The sequence below is a fragment of the Phaethon aethereus genome, assembly GCF_964289735.1.
Source record: "Phaethon aethereus genome assembly, chromosome: 25".
Taxonomy (NCBI): domain Eukaryota; kingdom Metazoa; phylum Chordata; class Aves; order Phaethontiformes; family Phaethontidae; genus Phaethon; species Phaethon aethereus.
In genome coordinates, this window is record NC_138601.1 from 6,178,015 (window position 1) to 6,184,014 (window position 6,000).

Below are 6,000 nucleotides of genomic sequence, written 5' to 3' on the forward strand. Positions count from 1 at the left end.
CCCAGGCACAGCACGGCACCAGCACCACAGGACGCCCCGCACCAGGGATGCCTGCGCACGGCACAGCAGCGGCGCAGCCCCTGGCACAGCACCAGCACACACCGCAGCGCGGCACAGCCGGACCCCTGCCCAACCAGCCCAGCTCAGCCCCCTGCTGCGGCCCCCAAGCCCCCCTGCCCGGCCCCTGCCTGTCCCCAGCACCACCGGGGCAATGCGCTGCCCGCGGCGGGTGCCCGGCGTGGCACGTGCCTGGCAGCCGTGGCCCAGCCTGGCCCCGCTCCCGGCTGCCGCAGGGGCTGCAGCGATGTGCTGTGCCCAGCGCCGCAGTGCCAGGGCAGAGCTGCCGAGCGGATCTGGGTCGTGGCACCAGGACCAGCCCAGCCCGGTGGCACTGGGGTCTTTGTGGGTGCCCATGGGCTGAGGCGGGGGTCGGGGGTGCCAGCACCCCCCTGGGTGCCGTGTGCCAGGTGCTGCCCTGGTCCCCAGCCAGGAGGAGAAGGTGCAGAGCACGGACATGCCAACGCCGGGAAATCCTCAGAGCTAATCTGAGGGGAGGGGAGGCCTCGGGCGCCCTGGCCATGCCAGGAGCCACGGGCAGGGCTGTGCCGGGAGCCTGCAGGATGCCCGGCAGGGACACCAGAGCTCTGCACCCCAAGGACCCCCCGGCACCAGCCCTGGTGGATGCATTGTGCCGTTCCTCGGCTGGGTGTCCCTGGGGACCCTTCCTGGGTGCTGGGGTTGCTCCCGGCTCGTGGGGTGCCCCACGGCACTGGGGCAGTGGGGACACCCCGTCACCCCGCAGGAAGCGCCCTCGCTCTGAGTCACCAGGCGGTTGCACAGTGCCGTGGCTGCGCTGCAGCTGGCACCTCCGCAGAGAGAAACCCCGGCAGCTCCCGGAAGGATGTGTGGGGCCACAGGTTGGCACAGCGGCCAGGGGACCTGGGGGGCTGCGGGCCCTGGGGCAGGGACCCCTCGCTGCCCCATCCCCACTCCCAGCAGTGCAGCCATGCCCCGCCATGCTCAGGCTGCCCGGAGCGTGCAGGTGCCACCGGCCCCACGCGGCGCCTTGTTCCCCTCCCGGCACGTTCCTGGGCCGCAGCAATTAGCCGTGACTCAGCCGCTTGTCTTGGTTCGGAAAACAACCCTGCGCACGGCGCTGCGGCACACGGCACACGGCACACGGCACGGAGCCGGCCGTGCACAGGAATGCTCAGCCAGACCCGGCTGCTCAGCTCCCCCAGGGGTCCCTGGGATGGGTGTGGGGCTGGGAGGGACCAGATAAATCCCGTGGGGTCCCACTGTGGGGTCCTGCCATGGGGTTCCACTGTGGGGTCCCGCTGTGGGGCTGGGAGCCCGGCACGGCAGGTGGGTGTGCGGACGCTGTGAGCAGGGCCCCCAGGCTGGGCGCAGCCGGGCCGTGCCGGCAGCAGGACGGGGGTGCCGGCTGGGGATGGTCCGTGGGCACCAGGGCTGGAGTCGGGGGCCACCGCGCTGCTGGGGCGGCGGGTTTGGCTGCAGCTGGGCTCGTGCCCGCTGTGCCCCGTGCCGGACCCTCGGCAGCCCCGTGGCTGAGCCATCCCAGGGACTCTCCTGGAGGCCGGGGCTGTGCCCCGGGGCGCTCCCTGCGTGCACCCCGACACGGCAGTGCCCGTGCCAATCGGTCCACGGCGCCGATGGGGCACCTCACCACCCCAAGGTCGTCACGTGCCGCTGCGCTCAGGCGCCAGGTGAGCCCTGCCCGGAGCGGCGGGGGGACACACGTGTCACCCCAGCCCCTGCCACCGGCCTGGCCCTGCCCAAGGTCAGCAGCCGGCTGCGCCCCTGCCGCCTCCTATGCCGTGTCCCCCCAACCGCACCCCCTGCCCCAGCCCCCGACCCCCGCTTCCACAGCCCCCCGGGAGGGCCTGGCCCCGGACCCCTCCCCTGCGGCGGGGACCCCGCTGCCCCCCGGGGACGAGGACCCCCAGCTCGCGGGTGCCGGGGCGCCGGCACGAGGGCCGGCGGCCGCGTGCCCCGGTGCCCGGGTTGCCGGCGGTGCCGTGCGGCCGCGCCACGTGACGGTGCGCTCCGCTCGCCGGCGAGCGCCTGCATGCAGAGGGATTTATTTTTACTCGGGGCTGGCCGGGTTGTTTACCTCGTTGTACCTTTTCCAGGAAAGGGGGGGTGTCTCCGCCGGGGACGGCGGTTTGTTCCTGCCTGTTGCCCCCCCCGCCCCGCCAAGCTGGGCACTGGGGGTCTGGCCTGGTGCAGCCCCCCGCCCCCCCCGCGCTGCAGCCCCAGCACCCCCCCCCGTGCTTGGACGCCCTCCAAACCCGCGCTGGGCTGCAGCGTCCCGGGGGGTTGAGGACGCCGTCTCTGGCCAGGTCCCTGTGCCACCCGTGGCACATCGTGCCTCAGTTTCCCCAGCCATTGGGGTGATGCTGTGGGGGGGAGCAACCAGAGATGCTGGGTCTCACCCCACTTGGGGGGCCCTGCACCCCCGAGCCCCTCTATAATCCCCACGCGGTCCCGCCGGCGGTGGCAGGAGCCCCGGTGCGGCTGTGGGGTGTGGGGCAGGGCTGGGTGCTCGGGGTTTTGGGGTGTTTTCCTGCTGTGCAGCGGCAGAGCCGCGGCTGAAATGCGGGGAGCAGCCCTGGCTCGCCCCACGGCTCTTGGCTGGGCCGGCGGTTTGGTGCTGCCAGGACTCGCCTTTCCCCTCCCCGCGGAAAGAGAAAAAAATCAGGTAAACAAGGCAGGCCTGGCCGGGCGGGGGCACCCCACGGCGGGTGGGGGCCCCCCCCAGCATCCCAGCACTGTGGGACTGGGCAGACCTGGGTTGGGGGCAGAGACCCCAGGAGCTGCAGGGTCTGGGCATGCAGGATTTAGGGGTGCAGGATCTGGGGGTGCCCAAATCCATGGAGGTGCAGGATTTAGGGGTGCAGGATCTGGGGGTGCCCAAATCAGTGGAGGTGCAGGATTTAGGGGTGCAGGATCTGGGGGTGCAGGGGGGGTGCCCAAATCCATGAAGGTGCAGGATTTAGGGGTGCATGCACCCCAGGAGGGTGCATGGACCCAGGGATCCAGGAGGGTGCAGGGGTGCAGGATCTGGGGGTACAGGGACGCCAGGGTACAGGGACCCAGAGATTGGGGGGATGCTGGGATGTGGGGGTGCAGAAGGGGTGCAGGGGTACCGGCGGGGGTGCACTGGCCCCCAGAGCAGCCAGGGCAGGCGGGGGGGAGCCCTGCGCCCCCTCGCCTGCCCCCCTCCTGACCGCAGCCCCACAAATCTCATGCGCTGCCATTTGCGTTCCCGCTGCAGCGCCACGGCCCCGGATCCCCGAGCCGCCGGAGGGAGGGGAGGGCAGGGGGAACACCGGGGGCCACGGGGGCTCCTTCGGCCTCACGGACCCCCCACCCCAGGCACGCAGGGTGGGGAACCCGCTCCCCGTTCCCACGCCTCCGTGGCCCCATATTTGGCCTTTCTGTAAATGTGGCTCGGTGGGGACGTGGGGCAGCCCCCAGCAGCCCCTGACCCCTCAGCGGCCGCGGCGGCCGCGGGCTTCGGGGCACCGGGCCGGTTGGCGTCAGCGCCAGCACCATGTGAGCGGGTGCTCCCCTCCTCCTCCTCCTCCTCCTCCTCCTCCTCGGGTGCAGGGAGCCCTCTCCATCCCAGCGAGCTGGCTGCGGCGTCACGTGGCGCTGGCATGTGAGCCCTGCTCCATTTTTAGCCCCAGCAGCCTCCCTGCGCGGCGGCCCTGCTGCAGAGCCATGTGCGGGCGGGCGCCCGGCCGGCACGTGGGCCTGCCGCAGCGGGGACGGGGCACCGGGAACCCCCGGCCCCGGCTGGCGTGGCCGCGCTTGGGCGAGCGTGGCCGGGCGCGCGTACGAGCATGGCCACGCGTGTGGGCGCAGCGGGAAGGCACGGCTGTCCGCGGGGCTCGGCGCGACACGCGCGGCGCGGCGGGGAGAGCAGAGGGGGCTTCCCTGCGCCGCGCTGTGGGGCGGTGGCACTGCCAACGTGGCCCGGTCACCGCGGCGCAGGGGACCCCGTGACTCGCGGGGGGCCGCTGGGTGGGGGGGAGTTGGGTGCAGGGGGACCCCTGCGTCTGTCCCCCCTGCGAGCGCAGCTCTGTGGAGAGGCACGTCCCCCACGTGTCCCCTGCACACCCCCGGCACGTGCCCCGCGTGTCCCCTTGTGTGTCCCCGGTGCCGCTGCCCGTGTGCTGCGGGGGGGTGTGTGGAATGCTGTGAGTGTGCGTGCGTGTGCACACGTGTGTGTGTGTGCACACGTGTATGAGCTGGGACTGCAGGGCAGGGGGGCTGCGCGTGTGCACGCGTGTGCCGTGGGGCCACAGTGCTTGCAGGGTCTGCGTGTGCCTGCAGTGGGGGCTGCAGACCCTCACTGCTGGGGGTGTGTGCGTGCGTGTGCGTGCGTGTGCGTGCGTGTGCTTGCGGGGGCTGCAGTCTCTGCAGGGGGGCCGGCGCGGGGAGGGTGCACACGCCCTTGCACACGTACACGAGGAACTGCAGTCTCTGCAGGGCTCCGTGCGTGCGCACACCCCGGGGGCTGCAGACCCACGGGGGGCTGTGCGCACTCGGGGGGGCTGCAGACCCACGGGGTGCACACAGGGGGGGCTGCAGACCCACGGAGGGTGTGGGGGTGTGCACACGAGGGACCTGCAGACACCACGGGGGGGTGCGTGGGGGTGCGGACACGGTGGGGCTGCAGACCGCGCGGGGGTGTGTGCGCGCACACGGCGGGGGGGCTGCAGACCCCCGGCGGGCACCGGAGGAGCCTGGCTCAGGCAGGACAACACAGACCGGCCCCCCCGGGGCAGGGGCTCCCCGCCGAACCCCTCGCCGTGGGGCCAGACCGACCCCCGGCGGGCGGCGGGACGGGGCCGCGCGGGCGGGACCCCGGCGCGCTCCGGGCGGAGCCGCCGCCCGCGGGAGCCACCGGGCGGCCGCGCCCGGCCACTGCCGGCCCGGGACGCCCCACCGGCCAGCGCCCCGCGCGGGACCGGCGTGTGCGCGCGCGGACAACACCCTCCTTCCCGGGAGTGTCCCCGGCCGGGCCCCGCTCCTCGCCCCTGGGGTCCCGGCCCCCCCCCCCCAGTGCCCCCGCCCCGGCCGGGGCCGCCGCCGGCGCATGCGCACCGAGCCCGGTTTAAAGGTAACCGGGGGCCGCCGCGCGGGCCCGGCCACGACCCGCCCCCCCGGTACCGGCCCGCGCCCTCCCCCGCCCCGAGTGGAGCGGTCCCGAGTGGGTCCCGGCTCGGCCCCTCCTCTGCCCCGCTCCGGGGAGGGGGCGGCGGCGGGGCAGCCCCCGCCCGTGCCCCGCGGCCCCCGCCGCCCGGGGCGGGGGATGCGCCGCGCTGATGGCGGCGGGTCCCCGCCGCCCCCCGGGCCGCGCTGCCGGTGGCGGCGGCGGTAGCGGGAGGGCGCGGAGCGGCGGGCCCCGGCCATGAGGTCCACGGCCTTCCGGGCGGCCGAGCCGCCGCGGGGGGGGCGGGAGCAGGAGGAGGAGGAGGAGGAGGAGGAGGAGGGCGCCGCGCCGCACCGCCCGCCGCCCCGCCGGCCCCGGGAGCCGCCGCCGCTGGGGGCACACAAGGGCCGCGGCGGCGGGGTGGCGGCGGCGGCGGAGCAGCAGCAGCGCGGGGCCGGGCGGGGGCCGCTGGCCGGCGGCAGGCAGCCCGCCGCGGGGGATGCCGGCGCCCGGCCGCGCTGCCAGGCCGTGCTGCCCGGGCGCGGCGCCGGGGAGGGCGCGGCGGGGCCGGGGCCGGCAGCGGGGCCGGGGCCGGGAGCGGGGCCCGCCGAGCCGGGCCCTCCGCCGCCGCCGCCCGCCGAGGGCAAGTGGAGGAGCGGCCCGCGGCGCGGCGCGATGGGGGCCGGCGGGGGCTCGCCGGGGCAGGCCGCCTGCCTGCGGCAGCTCCTGCTGCTCCAGCTGGACCTGATCGAGCAGCAGCAGCAGCAGCTGCAGGCCAAGGAGCGCCAGATCGAGGAGCTGCAGGCCGAGCGCGA